Raw genomic sequence first — 16,721 nt, forward strand, 5'->3', positions numbered from 1 at the left:
TACAAATGGACCAATGAAACAGAAAAGCATTTGCAAAATAAGTCTTATGATGCACTTAGGGAAGAGCTGTCTGACATTTCCGTTTGCTTTTATAATGGTATACTATTTGGTTGACCAGCTGGCCAGCCAGCGCCTAACGACTTCATATCCTGTTTTCCAATTATAGGACTACAAATTAATACATCTCCAGTGTTGAGCAATGACATTTCGAATCATTTAACTAACTCCTTCGCACAGGTTCCCTTCCTTTATCAGCATCATAAAAAGGAGACTGAGGGCAGCATTTCTAGTCACTGAGAAGAGTGGCCTAATAAGCTGATGAGTCATGAACTCAATTCTTTTCTGTTGCCCAGCATTTCAAGCAAAGCCGAAAGGTTGAAAAAAATAAACCGTATGTTTTGTAAACAGCCAAAGAAATGTGGTGGTAGGTTAACTCTGTTATTAGAGCTAGGATGAAAAATCACTTGCTCACTGTATTTTAAAATTAAAGAAACCACTGCATAACCATGAGGGTCAAATGTATGTGATCAGGTAGATCAGTGATATGTGTTACCTGACAGATACACTGAAAATCATCCAGAGCCACAAAAATTTGAGAATTGTTTCCTCTTTGAAAATTGCCTCATGAGCAGTTTATTTTAAACCACTCTTAAAATACTACTGTAAAATACTACTGTATTTTAATAATTTAAAAAAGATGATGTTATGTTATTAAGTTAAATTTTTTGTGTTGCTACTATTGTAACATTTGATGATTGAATAGTATGAACATACTTCTGTGCTCCACAGCTGATAGGACTGGTGCAGTCTGTTGGGACTTCTGTTGTTAGGACTTTGACTGTTGGGTTGGGCATTATGGGAGAAGTAATGCATTACTTACTAAATTCTTCTTGCTGGGATGATGCTTTCGAAGGAACTCAGACTGAAGCTCCCTTTTTCTGAGATTTGAATGGTCAAAGAGGCAATCCAAAATCTCATCTCCCCTTTCCTTCCCTGTTCTAGAAGAAAGCACATTGTCAAACATTTTCCCCCCTAGGGGATAAGGTCTTATCATGACTGGCATCATATACACAAATGACATTAAATTTGGTTCTTTGATGCGTTATCTCTAAACATGGTCACATGTAGAGTCTCAGTGATACAACAGATCCTCCAACTTCAAATGTGCATCTTCTTACTGGATTACATCATGATGAATTAATATTTTTTGAATAAACCCTGCCATTATCCTGTGAATATGACACTGTTTTGTAGGGGGTGGGGTGGGCAGAGTGCTAAAAGCATTACTTTGCCAAATGTTAACATTAATTTTTGTAACCCCATTCAGGTATATCTTCCTCTTTAGTGACAAGAGGTTTAAAAAACAAAACAGGGGCACCTGGATGGCTCAGTTGGTTAAGCAACTGCCTTTGGCTCAGGTCATGATCCTCAAGTCCTGGGGCCGAGTCCACACTAGGCTCCCTGCTCAGAGGGCAGTGTGCTGCTCCCTCTGACCTCTCCCCTCTCAAGCTCCCTCTCTCTCATTCTCTCTCTCACTCTCAAATAAATACATAAAAATCTTTAAAAAAAATAGAAAATTTTTTAAAAAAGAGGCTAGAAAAACAAAAAACAAAACAAAACCAGAAAGAAAGAAAGAATGAAAAGAAAATGGCTTTTTCTTGGTCTCTGAGAGGCTTTGAGAATAAAAACAAAAAAAGATTGATGACCTAAATGATTCTTTCCCCCTAGACATAACTATGTTTTTCAGAGGAATACAGAAGGATCAAGGGAAGAGTCTTACACAGCAATTAGGGAGGAGAAGTTGGAACTAAAAACATAAAGGAAAGAAAGAAGAGAAAGGACTAAAGATATCAGAATAAAACATTAGCTAGCCACGATTTCAAGAAGAGTTGTTCACCTTTTGATTATCCGAGAATTGTCTAGGACACACTTGAGTATTTCTTTCTCTCTTGTTTAACTTGGGAAGGTCCTCTCTCAGCAAAACACAAAGGCATTTAGTGCTTGGACCCCAAACAGTATTCTCAAGCTTAACACCAGGGAAACTATTTTCCTTCCTGTAAAGTCCTTTATCAAACATCCAAATTGTATGTTGTAAGTAGTGATACTCGTCCTCCAGGTGATCCCAATACATGATAAAAATATGCATGTTTATATTTGAATAGGGGGCAATATTTTCACCCAAAGAAATTCATTTTGGGATAGTGGTATTCAGATTATCCAGGACATAAATGAAGTTGCTCCACTGTCCTCAGAGCACAAAATAACTCTACCTGTGCATAAAACAGATGTTGCTTTGGTGCCAAATGTTAAAATAAATCATTTAAAGCTGCAACAAATTGGAAAAGGCAAGTAAGTGTGACTATGGTTGCATATAACCAGGCCAGAATGGCTTGGTTTCAGTTTGTTGAAATAGGGACAAGATTGAAAGGAAATTCGCCACTTTTTTTCAAACATAGACAAGCTTTGTTCTTTTTTGCTCTTTTTGCATTTGACCTTGAATGATTACAAGAATGGCTACAAAACCTCTAAAAATTAAAGCTCATTTTACTACAAAGGACTTTTCATGCGGTAGCTTTAATGTTGAACTTAAATTGAACTAGATTCTAGGCTGCATACTGTTATTAACTTTCTTGGTGGTTTTATGGATGTGGATTAATTTTGTATCTTAATTTCTCTTCCAATTGTAGATAGTTTCAATCTGTGGGTTATGGTATGGGAACAGAGACCATTAATAAAACCTATGGTAACATGTTTTCATAAACTTCCCTCTTTTTAAGATATGATAATATCACTGCATATTATATTGACGTGGCTGAAGCATGTATTCTCTTTCCTTACACATTTGTTTTTTATTTGATTGTTTTTTAGATTTTATTTTATTTATTTACTTGACAGAGAGAGAGATCACAAGTAGGCAGAGAAAGAGGGGGAAGCAGGCTCCCCGTTGAGCAGACAGCCCGACATGGGGCTCGATCCCAGGACCCTGAGATCATGACCCGAGCCGAAGGCAGAAGCTTAACCCACAGAGCCACCCAGGTGCCCCCTCACAGCTACCATTTGTTAACTGAAGTTAGATTATTTAAGTTAGTTGGCAACCCTAAGGGATTACATGAATTATATACTGGTCAAACTATCACTGAGGTGGGGAGTTGAGGCACTACTTTCAGCCCTGATTATGTATCACCAGATATGTACTGAAAAATGTGTAAATGCACAGTGTTGTTGTCCATAGAACAAAATGTATAGGTAACAGCAGTGAGCAATGGCTCTTGGAAGCCAATCCCCTCTCTCTTTTTTTGTGGGGACATGTGGCTGGGACACTTAGTAGGCTTAATTAATTGAACAATTGGATATTAAAATGAAAGCAAATTAAACAGAAAGGATTTTGTTTATCTTTAGTCAAGAACATGAGCGACATTTAACTCTAGGAAGATTTGTTGGAGGGAGCAGAGCAAATTTATCGCTTAAGTGATCAAGTATATGAGGTTGTATAAGGGTTTCACATAGACCCTGCCAAGTCCAATTGGATAGTTATTGGATTGAATCTCTGCCTACTTCTGGAAAGGTCTTCAGAATTAAAGAGCGGTTTGACCAGTAGAAGAGTAAGAATACCAAGTGTCCCAGAAGCTGGCAAGGAGTGACCAAGGCTCTGTGATTACCTTTACAATCTCACGGAGTTCTAGCCCAGCAGCTTCCCATAAGGTTTCAAAGCTACCAACATGTGGGTGACTTAGAGCAGTCACATCAGTCCAAGTTTATGTCTGATCTATCCCATCTATCCCATGAGATATTAATTCTTTTTTTCAATCTAGGATTTTCCTTCTAATTCTCTCAAAGCATCAGACAAATATTTAGTGATCTTCCCGACAGCTGAAAAAAAGGATACAAAAAAAAAATGTGTTCTGTACGGTGCCTGGGTGGTGCAGTCGCTGGAGGGCCCGACTCTTGATTTCTGCCTAGGTCATGATCTCAGGGTCGTGAGAGTGAGATCCGCCCTGTAGTTGCCTTTCTCCTTCACCCTCTCCCTCTGCCTCTTGCACCCACCCCCACCGGCTCTCCCCCATTCTCAAGTAAATAATAAATAAATAAATAAATAAATAAATAAATAAATGTATCTTATACATTGATAGTGGGTGGGAGGGGGCGCTAGAGAGGAGGTCCGTGATCCTTTGCTCTGCGAGCCCTCAGTCCCGGGTGCCTTAGACTGCTCTCTATGCAATAATGCAGGTGGTGTGTGATGGCAGAAAGGGCCTGACTTTCCGGTCCGAGAGGTCTGGCTCTGCATCCTACACCACCCTCTTAACTAACCTTGTGGCATCACACATGTTGCATAACCACGGTTTCTTCCTCTGTAAAACAGGCACGGTAACGCTCGCTTGTTGTACACGTTACACGTGGTGTGTGCAACATGTCTGGTGCTCGGCAAGCTCTCAACTCTTCACACAAGTTATAACAGTTCTTTTATCTTTAATTTGATCTATTCTGTCACATGAAGAGTAAATGCCCACAAATTCTGGCCTGGGGCATTTGCCGTGTTCAGTAGAATTTCTTAGCTGTGTATAGATCACCGTCTTAAGTCTACTTTTTTTTTCTTCTTCTAAGTAGACTCTTTTTAAAACCCCAATGACAAGGCATCACAATGAAAAAAATTCTCGTTTTACCTGCAATACATTTGTTCATCTGTGGTCAAGCTCTTAGCCAAATCTTTTCTTGCAAGATTTCTTTGAAAGTCCTGAAAGAAAGAATTCATTTAGTATTTTTCACTTGATCACTTACATTTTATGTATTTTAGGAGTAAGCAACATCTGGAATTAACATTTATTTATACAGTTTATTTTTTTAAAGCCAACTGATGACTCTTGCTGGCACTTTTTTCTTTCCTTTTCTTTTTTTAAAGATTTTATTTATTTTATTCGACGGACGGAGAGAGTACAAGCAGCAGGCAGAGAGAGAGGGAGAAGCAGGCTCCCTGCTGAGCAAGGAACCAAATGCAGGGCTGGACCCCATGACCCTGGGATCATGACCTGAACCAAAGGCAGGCGCTTAACGGACTTGAACCACCTAGGTGCCCCTGGCACTTTTTTCTGACATGACTTGGTCCAGCTGCTGGGTGATAGCCCTGGGACCAACCTCTCCCTCTCATAGCCTTCTTTGGAGGAGCTGGCCCCGCTGACCTCTGCTGGGCTCCCTTGGGTCAGGCCACTGTCTGGCCCTCTCCTGCTCTCTCTGGGCTGTCCCTTCTCCCTGGCCCACTCCAGCTGCTTCCCATTCATTTCCTGGCTTCCTCGCTTGCAGAGGGCTTGGGAATTCTTCCCAAGTGAAGCAGTGATCAGCATTCTTCACAGCTGGCAGTTTTCCTGCCAAATGGGCGTCTTCCTCTTGCCGCATCCGCACCTGTCTGCAGCTGAATGACTTCTCGATGTGTCTATCCATGGTAGCCAGAGCTCAGAGCACAGGGACGAGGGCACAAGGCTGGGAGCTGAATTCCTGTCCTCAGCTGCAGGGGAGGTGACGGAGGGCACACTTCATTCAGGGAAATGGAAATCGCCCATGTCCTTCCTTCCCCACAGAGGTGCACCGGGAAGGGGAGCACCCCCCCATTCCTGCTCTGCCCTGCTATTTCCTCAAATGAGAGCACTAAGAAAGGTCCGCAGAGCCTGGAATCAACTCACGAGGGTTAAATCATGGAAAACACTGGAGGTTCAGACAGGAAATAGGAGCCAAGAGGATTTTCAGATAGTCGACAAAAACCAGAATCTCCTGAACCTTCTCCTCTATGGTAAGTGGAGCTGGCCACCGCCTGATAATGATTTCGGTGCCTCTCTAGGTGTCCTCCGATGGCTTCACACAGGGCCTGGAGTTCTAGTTCCTGGCCCAACTTCCTCTTTCCAGTAAAAGCAGGGTGTGGTGCAGCATTTTCCAGAGTGTTCTGTGGAACAATAATCCCCTGAGATGCTCCTTGAGGAAAGGTTTCCATGGCTGAATAACATTGTGCAATGTTGTGGGCGCTGTAGCTTGCTTGAGAAGATTCGCGGGAGTGCATTTGTATGTCAGAGGCTCTCGGAAGTTCTGCTTTGCCCAGAGCCTCGGAAACTTACTGGACCACAACATGCTTCTTTCAAGTAACACCTAATAACAACCAGTAAAATTAATGTTCAATGGACATAGTGTTCCTTCAACCCGGCAGGACACACCCACCTCAGGATCTTTGTCCTTGCTCTTCCCTCTGGCTGGAATGCTGTTTCTGTGGATGTTCACATAACTCTTCCCCCGGTCTCCTCAGATCTCTGAGGAACGGATGTTTTTCAGGACGATCCTATCTAAAGGGGCTCCTTCTTTTGCCCCCATCCGTCTTTCTGTTTATCCCTTTATCCTGCTTCATTATTTTTTTCACAGCACTTATAACTATCCGACATTACATATTGTTTATGTTATTACATAAGAATTAATTTGTTTTCAATAAGTCTTTTGTAACCGAAATGGAAGTTCATGTTGGCAGAGACATTGCTTCTCTCTCCGACGTGTTTTCAGCTCTGGAATGGCGAAGCCGGCACTCAACCGAGAGCTGTTGGATGAACAAAACAGTGGAAAAGAGAAAGGGATCACAAGATGGGACACCTGGCACCCATCCCTGACTCTACCCCTTTCTTTCTTGGTGTGACCTGGAGCAGATCCTTTCATTGCTTAGCCCCTTGATTTTTTTTTTTTTTAATATAAAACAAGGAGAAATAATACTCATCTTGCTTCTGTTACAGGAACATGAGGAGGAACAAATGAGGGCTTGACAAGGACGATGCTTTGTCAGCTGCCAGGGGCAGCTTAGTCCCTTCAGGCTGCTGTAACAAAAACACCACTGACTGGACGGATGACTTATATCAACAACAGAAATTTATCTCTCAGAATTCTGGAGGTCAGGAAGTCCAAGGTCAGGGTGCTGACAGATCCTGGGTCAGACGAGAGCCTGCTTCCTGGTTCATAGGTGGCTTTTTTGCCGCATCCTCAAGCAGCAGAAGTACAGAGGGCTGTCTCTGGGGTCCATTCTCTAAGAAAACCCATCTTGTTCACAAGGGATCCACCCTCCTGACCTAATCACCTCCCAAAGTCCCCACCTCCAAATACCGTCACGGGGGGTGGGGTGGGGGTGGGGGTAGGTTTCAGCATGTGAATTTTGGAGGGACACACGTATTCAGACCATAGCAGAGGCTGAGCACAGGCAGGGTGTAGTTATCAAAGGCAAAATGCAGAAAAGGAAAGGCAAGTAGCCCCCATAGTAGAGACCAGATTGTCTGGGAGTGTGAGGATAGGTCATTTTGACAGAAGGTGGGGACAGAGTAGGAAAAACCCAGAAGAGGTAGTACAGCGTAGGGAGGAAACACCCTTCAGTACAGTCCACAATCTCAGGGAACTGGGGGGCAGCCTTAAGGAAAGAAAGATGCACGGGTGAGCATTACCATGCCTCTGATACTCATCTTTTTAAACAAAGTTGATTTAATCCGTGTGAAAACTCTATGGGGTAAGCACTGTCTAGGTTTTATTTGTGAGGACACGGAGGCAGGCGGAGTGTCAATGCTATACCCATGGCCACATAGGAAGTGAGAGTCCAGATCTCCGTGCTGATCTGAGGCTGTGTGACAATGCAGTCTGGGCTCCCGCAGAGACCAGTGGGGCTACTCCTCCCCTTGATGGGATGAGGCTCTGTTAAGAGCAAGGTCAGGGTTAACCAGGGAACACCTGGCAGCCTCTTCCTCAGCTGTGTGCAGGAAAAGAGCTTAAGCTGGGGAAGAGTTTATGCCGAGATATAGGACCACGCACGGGGGTGGCTGTAGTAGGAGGGCAAGGGAAGGAAAGAGGATGGTAGGACGTTGTTAGGATGTAGCCCCAGTTTTGACATTGTTGTTGGCGGAAATGTGCATGTGTGTTGCAAAGGAAATTGTTGAGACTGGGGAGCATGGAGACTACCGCTAGCCTTGTTTACTTGTGTTATTTTCTGTTGCTAGGGCTGATTTCTTCTCATATCTTGTTTCTCTTTATTTTTTTTAAATCACGTGTTGATATTACTGTTTGCCTTAACTAGTTATCTGTGTGTCTCCATCTGAATCCAACTAAAAATCATAAAGGACTTCAGTAACAAATCTGGGAATTGAAGCAATGGAGAGAGATCTAATTTTCTTCTCTATGTTACCAATGTTTGCCTAATGAGGATTTTAATCAACTTTGAAAAACCTTGATTTACTTGGGTGTTAAATTCATGAAAGGCAGCCCAGCAATCCAGCAGCTAGACCCAATACATGAGAGTAACCTGCGCTCAAAACACTGAGAATTTTGGCCTTAAAATAGGGGACCATGGTTAGAAATAAAATCTTGACAATTCTAGAATATTGGATAGCTGACACCTCTGGGATTACATGAGCATGATGAAAGTGATTTCTATTTCATAGAGCTCATTTTCCTTATAAAAGTTGTCTGAGTGTGAGTCTGGGTTAGGGAAGTTTTGGCTCTGTGTATAAAGTGGTAAATCTAAACAATGATCAGGGTAATTCAGCCCTAAAACCCTTTTCTTAAAATAAATTGATCAGTGATATTTAGAGGTGAGAATGGGAACGGTGACATGTTTTTTCCTCTCATGTTTTCTTTGAATCATGCTTTCAGTTTTCTCAGTTCAAGTGAAAGGACTGTATGTGTGTGTGTGTGTGTGTGTGAGAGAGAGAGAGAGAGAGAGAGAGAGAGGTGGGGAGAGAGAGAGCATTCCAAACTTTGTGAAGTTTCCCTCCTAGCTCTCTCTACTCGTGTGCTCCCCGCTCTCTGTTCCAGCGGGATCGTCATGATCGTCACGATCATGGGCGCAGTGTAGACAATGACTTAGGGATGGAAATGCTGACAGCAGACTCAGCATTTGAATTCTGGCTTTGCTACTTTCTTCTGGGTTTGGTACATTTTTAACCTCTCTGTTTCTGTTTCCTCATCTGCAAACAAAGAGAATAACAGTCCTTATATCTTACAGTTGTGTTGAAATAAATTTCTAGGCCCAAGATGGGGCCACTCCTGCTCAAGGTGTCCCATCAGCAAACCCAAACTTAGAGTGCTTTTGTGTCTCTGTAAATGGTTCTGCTTGACCAAAACCAGTATATTCAGTTAGCTAGCCCCAAACCCTGGGCCAAGCCAACTCCGGGCCTTCTTACCCCAAACCAGGTTGACTATGTGGTCTGAGACAATCAGATATTTTCTTTTTCTTTTTTCTTTTCTTTTCTTTTTCTTTTTTTTTTTTTTTAAGATTTTATTTATTTATTTGACACAGAGAGAGAGAGATCACAAGCAGGCAGGGAGGCAGGCAGAGAGAGGAGGAAGCAGGCTCTCCGCAGAGCAGAGAGCCCAATGTGGGGCTCAATCCCAGGACTCTGGGATCATGACCTGAGCCAAAGGCAGAGGCTCTTACCCACTGAGCCACCCAGGTGCCCCAATCAGATATTTTCTATTTTTCTCTTTCTAGTTCTTTATTCTTCATCTTGTAAAAGTTTCTTGTCTTCTACCCCCTTTTTGCTGGCCTCAGGAGACTGTCCACTTCATGAAGTGTTAAATTCCTTGTTTCACCTAAAATTGTCCTCTTTTCATCATTTTTATAGACAGTTGTCATGAAGATTCCATGAGATAATGCATATGGAGCATCTGATACCTGGTCCACACTCAGTAAATATTTGTCAGGGTTATTTTTAACACTAACAACCTCTCCATTCTCTGTGAGGATATGCCTTTCTTGAGGAAATGAATGATTTTACTCATGTTGTGATCCTCATGATATCTTGAATACAGTAGGTGTTTAATAACTGTCTGTGTAAGGGAACAGAATCCACATGTTAATGATACTCAGAGTGTTGTGTCTAACCCTTAGGCTTCTCGAAAAGATGCCCGTCAGGAGGCAGGTTGAGTGTTTGAATGCTTCACTGCCCTAAAAGTAAATTCATGGTGTATTTCTCAATATCTTAGACATTCAAATGTCACCTTATTTTTTAAACATACACTACTTAGGTTGGATCCTACTGTTCTGTCGTCTTCCCAGGGCACCTGATTTTTACAGAGCTGGTAGGGTCCCTGGGTGCATGAAGAGACTCACGGTTGTGGAAACCAGACAACTAAAGTTCCAAGCAGCGTGGCTGGGAAAATGGTCATTTCTGTTTTGTCTGGGTTGCATTCTTGCACTTGCTTTTCCATGAGGTGGTCAAACAGAGGCAGCGAGAAAACTGATTAGGTGAGTCATCTCTATTATTAATAATAGCTTTGGAAGCCATTGTGGGCATTTGCTAAGGAGAACAGCTTCCCTCCCCTGAGAAACTGAGCCCAGCGTGCTTCAGCTGCTGCAACACCCCTCTTTGCAAGGGGCCCTGGCCCAAGAAGCAAGGCTCCCTGCCACCATCCTCCTCCTCCAGTTAGCCCCCCTCTCAGCTCCCTGCTGAAGCTGAAGGAGATGCTCACCCCTCCTGCATTGTTCTTTGGGCCCTCTGTTCCCTCTGCTCCCCAAGCTTCTCCTGGTGTCCTTTTATTCTGGGTTGGGAGGGGAGTGTGTTCTCTTTCTTTCCGTTCCTTTGCAAATGAAAGAGCTCAGTGTAAAACATTTTTGTAAGCTCTGAATAAATTCAGTCTGAATTTAAAAAAAGTCGATCATTCTCTGTCCACGTGGGACATACAATCTGTGGCCCTGACTGCAGAGATCATTTAGGTCCCGCAGATCAAACTACACAAACAGCATTTCATTGCAGAGAGATGGCAAAAATGGACCTTATTAAGAAGCACTGTGAGGATAAAACGTGATTAAAGCGAGTCAGAGGAAATTACTAGTCAGGGGTCAAGAAAGGAGAGAGGGGGGCCTGATCATAGAAATACAGGCCCAGCTGAATTAATTCTATGGGCATTTGTTTATCATAATTGAGCATGAACGTTTGAGTAACAATCACACCTCCAAATTATGTGAAAATTATGCTCCTTTCAATGGCATAAAAGTTTACATGCTCATGATCAACTTGGCCAGGCACATGTAATGATGTGAAAGCGAAGATAGCCATGTAATGTTTCCATTTTTAAAAAAGTCATTTTTTCCTTTATTTATATTTACTTGTCAATTTCAAAGGAATCAGAATTCATTATATCACATAAATAAAGTATCCAAAGGCAGGAGCTCCTGCTGTTTCAGGAAGTTACCCTATATTTAGAAATTCTAGGTGACTTTCTGATAAATGTATTTCTTTTAGAAAAGCCATCCTAGGGCGCCTGGATGACTCAGTGGTTTAAAGCCTCTGCCTCAGCTCAGGTCATGATCTTGGGGTCTTCGGATCGAGTCCCGCATCGGGCTTTCTTCTCATCAGGGATCCTGCTTCCCCCTCTCTGCTTATAATAAATCAAATAAATAAATAAAATCTTAAAAAAAAAAAGAAAGAAAAGAAAGAAAAGCCATCCTCACCATCTAAACCTAAGTGGATAGAGTAGAGGCTGTTTCTAATGAAGTGCAGGAATTCCTGATGTCATCTTGTGTGTGGCAATCTCTCAAATTAAGAGAGGAGGATCAGAGAATGCAAAACCCCTCGGTATACAGAGCAACTTGAAAGAAATGTGTCAAAAGCTCACTACAAGCAGTCGCAGTTTGCAGCACGATACGATCCTATAGAAAGTGAAAAGGTCCGCTCTTCTCTGTATGTAACTTGCCCTTGGAAGAGGGGGTGGGGGGGTGGGGGTGGGGGTGGGGGGTGACAAACCTCACAGATCAACAGCCTCCCCTTTGAGCAAATGTGGGAAACCACTTGTTAGTTCCTCCCCTCTAAGCACCCCTCCCTGTGGCTCCACTTCGTTTTCAAACTATTTTCTTTTTGATAAAGGCTCAGAAATGCACGAACCCTCGTGAGGTCTAGTCCAACTACAGTGGCCCCAAGATAAGAATTGGGGCGTCGTGTGCGATAAGGTGGGGGAACGTTACTTTATTGCTGGTTTGCACCAAAATTTCTCTCCGAAAGGGGGATGGATGTATTTACTTTGAAAAGGACCCTGATAGAAGCAGGGAAAGGAGAAGGGAGCCCCCGAGGGGCTAAGGGTGTGGGCGGAATGTTTCTGAGACAAAGGGAGCAACTGGGCAGGAACTTCCCAGCCCAGCGAAACGAGATCACGCTGGGCTGCCGTCACTGGGAGGGCGGAAAGCGGCTTCCCTCTGTCCCGGCGCTTCCTCTCTTCCCTCCCGCACAAATCTCAGCTAAAATGAAGGAACTGGTTTCATATTTGGTGGACGTGGTTTGTTTTGTTTTGTTTTTTTAACTTGCATCAGGGGGGCTTGTGTGCAGATCAGCAGAGTAGGAGAGAGTTAACTTGTATGGACCCAAGCAGAGAAAAACCTCTGAGAAGAAGTATTTAGGAATTTATAAAAGAAACTGTAGGGAGGCCTCTAGACACAGATCTGGATGGGTTTACTGAAATCTTTGAGGGGTTAAGAGGGGGGTAAGAGAGCCTTTTATGGCATGTTGTTCCAGCTACTTTATGGGAAACCTCTACTTTGTGATACCATCTTCATTGGTGGAAAGCTACTGTGTGTCTTAAGCTACTTCATGGGCAGGTACCTGGAAACATGATTCTATAAACACCTATCATTATCGTTGATTCTGGAGTCTCTGAACTGGCTAAACTTCAAAATGATGTTAGTTTAAGAGGCTGGCTGACGGAAAAGAACAATTCTTGCATAGAATAACAAAGGACTTTAAGATCTTAGTCTTACAATTCATAAACATCCAACACCACCAGTTTTTCCCACATCAATTCAGAATCCTTGAGAATGAGGAAAGAATTCAGAACCAGATAAATCGGATACCTAATATTCCCAAGGGATTTGTCATTAGCCAAGGTTTCTAAGGTATAGGTGAAGATAAGTCAAGATATTTGACCCTTTGCACATGATCATCATATCTGTGCTAGGATCAAATCTAGAGTACTGCTGTGTAAACCAAGAAACAAAAATATATTTGACAATGTTTTGCGGTGTGTTTTAGAATTTTAGAGGTATAAAAAACGAATGGTACATCACCTAAAGAAATGATTCAATGTCATCAGATACTTCCTCCAACTGGAATGCTCTGATCCAGAGTTTCAGATTGCATCACGTCCTGAGAGATGCCTTCCTTGACCACCCCTTACAAAGTTTCCCCTTACACATCACTCTGGATTTTCTTCACAACACTTACCACCACCAGAAACAATCTGTTTTTTTTTTTTTTTAAACCTGCTTTTGGTCTGTCTGCCAACCATTGCAATATGAAGACCATGAAGCAGAGAGTTGATGTTCCTTGTTCATTGCTTCTCAAACTCTAGGATTGATGCCTGGCATCTAATCAGAGCTCAGTAAATATTTGTTGGATCATCTAATGAATTTTACTCAGTCTTTAATCTATAGATTATCAGAATCCTCACAGACTACTACAAAAATAGTGTGGTTATTATTACAAAGAAATACATACTGAAGGATTCTTTAGCTGGTGTTTTGATCTAATTCCTTTTTATTATCATCTTAATCTTGGATCATGTAAATGATGATCACATTATACCCATCAGGATATTTTGTAAGAAAGAAATTGAGAATCATAGGAGCAATTTGGCAGTAACTTCCCAGTGCAGTTGGGAAGTGATACACTGGAGCTAGATCTAAAGATTCAATTAAATGATATAACAGTACAGTTCAGTTTTTATATGGAGGAATGTTTTGATGTTCAATTTTAGCTTTAGGTTAATAGCAGTATAAGATTAAATTCTTGGGTCATTAGAAGGATGACTTTACTTTTTTTAATATTAAAAAATGCAATGGTGGATGCTAGATAGCAATTCCTAGTCGCAAGATTTAGCAAGATTTAATATTACTTTTGATTTCAAAATTTGAAAATTAATTATGACTAGGGGATGTATAAATGTCTTCAAAATGAGAACAAATAACAAGAATGTTCTTTAGCTCCATGCTACGGATAATTAAAAGAAGATATATTTCAGGATAGAAATATACTATTTTGAGAGAGACTGTTTTTCTCCTTTATACCTTATTGCTTTGATTTTTTTTGAGGATCTTATTTGTTATGTGTTGTCATAGGAGTCTTGTTTTATAATGTAACTAGACTTGTTAAACATAAAAATATTAATTTTATTCTATGCATATTATTTTCTCCATCCTCATATAAGAACAATAACAGAAGCACTGCTGAATTAAACTGGATGCAGAAAAGAAATTTCCAGAAAAATTTCCAAAATTTCCTCTCTAGAATTGGTGTGTGCATACATACTACTGGCAGAGTAAAGAAAGAACTATTATCAGGTTTGTGTATGCACAAATTGTTTTGGTTTTGTTTCCAAAAAAAGGCATTTTATTTATGTTTTTTCCATAACAAATTACCAGAAAATTTAGTGGCTTAAAACAATGATAAACATTCATCTCTCACAGTTTCTGTGAGGACTTAGGGACCAGCTAATGTTCTGCTGGGCAATCTTTCATGAAGTTGCAGTCAAGATGTTGGCCAGGGTTACGGTCATCTGACGGTTTGACTGGGGCTAAAGAATCTGCTTCCAAGATGGCGCACTCACATGTCTGGAAACTATGTGCTGCTTGTTTACAGGAGACCTTGTTTCCTCATGATGTGTATTTCTCCATGGGGCTGTTTGAGTGCCTTCATAACATAGTAGTTGACTTTTCCCAGAGCAAATGGTTCAAGTAAGTAATGTAGAAGTTTCTATGTTTTTTTATGATCTTGCCTCAGAAGTCACACAATCACCTCCCTCACATTCTACCAGTCACACAAACCAACCTTTATACAATATGGGAAGGGACTATGTGAAGGCATAAATATCAGGAGATAATAATAATTGCGGGATCATCCTGGATGCTAACTATCACAGTGAGACATAGCAAGGTTATCTTAAAATCTACCACTGTTATGAATTTTGAATTGATTATCCATGTTCACTAAACCTGCTTTGCAAATTATGGAGTAGTGATAAAAAAATGGAAATAGTATTTAACAAAAAGGCCTGATAAGTGTATAAATAATATTTCCCACCGAATATTATGAATAACATATATCATCACATTGGATAAGGCAAATAAGTAATTATTATTGAATCTGTTTCATTGAACATGGGTAATCAATTCAAAATTCGTAAGATGAAAAACATTTTGTTGGGAAATGAGATCATATCATTGAAAAGAAAAAACATGGATGAAGGGAAGGATCAGAAAAAAAAAAAAAAAGATAGGATCAAAAGAAAGAATCCGGAGAAAGTAGTAGAAAAAGAGAAAGGAAAGGAAAGGGGAAAACAAGGACGAGAAGACAGAAATAATAGCAGAAGATATAGCAGACAAAGCTATAGAAATAAGTGTCAAAAGAAAAGGAAGAGGAAAGTAGAGGAAAAAGAGATGATTTGTGCAAAAGGCAGAAGAAGGAAAGGGAGAAAAGATCATGAGAATGGGAGAGAGTTTATTTTTAAAAATTATTTATTTATTTAAGAGAGAGAGTGGGGGAGGAGCAGAAAGAGAGGGAGAGAGAGTGTCTCAAGCAGACACTCCACTGAGCATGGAGCCTGACACTGGGCTTTATCTCACAGCCCTGAGATCATGAGCTGAGCTAAAATGAAGAGTCCAATACTCAACTGACTGAGCCACCCAGGTGCCCCAAGGCAAGGAGAGTTTAAAAAGGAAAAAAAAGAGATTAGCCTTCTCACTCCTTTCCTCTGCTGGTATTTTGATCCTTCACCGCCTCAGGTCAGGGCCAGGGACTTGCAGCCTCTGTGTAGGTTTTCTTCCCGTTTCCCAGCTTCTCTAGAGCTTCCTTTAAGACCTGGTCCTCAGAACCGTAGTTTTAGCTTGTTGTGCAGACTAGGTTGGCCAAGTGTTTCTGGAGAGAATACTGGAATGACCCTTTTATTTAATATTCAAGTTGCTCTTGTTAAGGACATACTATCTTGCTGGTTAATATTTTTCTAAAAGTATTGAAAAATTGTCATTTATCTGAAAAAAACAAAAAACAAAAAACAACCCCCCCCCAAACCTAAGCAAATAATTTTCAGAGAGATTTTGGTTCTGTAGAAGTTATTACCATACTTGTATTTTGTTCCCTTTGTGTTTCTGCAGATTAGTATAGTTTATATATTTTTTTCTTTTTGGGTTTTTGAGTCAGGGTTTACTTTAATTCAGTTTCTTGATTCGATTCATGTTTCTGTGATTAAAGGAAAACTCTGGTTTAAAAAGTAGTCAGATGGCTGCTTTCTTTAGCCAAGACTTTTTTTCTTCTTTAGAAGAACATTACATAATTTGTCTTTCAATAATGTTTAACTTATTGATTTAAGGAAAGTTTGACTAAGCAATTTTCATATATTGAAATATTAAATAAGCAAATGGAGAATCTGTTTTTTAAAATATATTCTCCACGTACTTTTTAAAAAAAGATTTATGTATTTATTTTAGAGAGACTGAGGCAGAGGGTGAGACAATCTCAAGCAGTCTCCATGCCCAGCCGAGCCTGACATGGGGCTCAATCCCAGGACCCTGAGATCATGACCTGGGCCCAAATCAAGAGTCAGATGCTCAACCAACTGATCCACCCGGGGACCCCTCCCTGATGTACTTTCTGATGTACAAGTTAACTCACAAAGGTAAAGGTTTCCATGCTAATTCAAACTGTGGTGTCCTTCTTCCTTTTCCATTTCATTGATTTTGTTTG

General features: G+C 41.1%; 1 long non-coding RNA gene across 1 annotated transcript in view; it reads right to left on the reverse strand.

Moving 5' to 3' along the window:
• Positions 1-886: 886 nt before the first annotated feature.
• The window catches only part of LOC132019441 (uncharacterized), a 183,893-nt gene continuing 168,058 nt past the window's right edge, over positions 887-16,721 (reverse strand). Inside the window, exons 9-10 of the long non-coding RNA XR_009404774.1 lie at positions 4,662-4,732; positions 887-998 (exon numbers count right to left, since the gene is read on the reverse strand). This is a non-coding gene — a long non-coding RNA (uncharacterized LOC132019441). The remainder of the gene's footprint in view (positions 999-4,661; positions 4,733-16,721) is intronic.

Source organism: Mustela nigripes, chromosome 6, assembly GCF_022355385.1.
Source record: "Mustela nigripes isolate SB6536 chromosome 6, MUSNIG.SB6536, whole genome shotgun sequence".
Lineage (NCBI taxonomy): Eukaryota > Metazoa > Chordata > Mammalia > Carnivora > Mustelidae > Mustela > Mustela nigripes.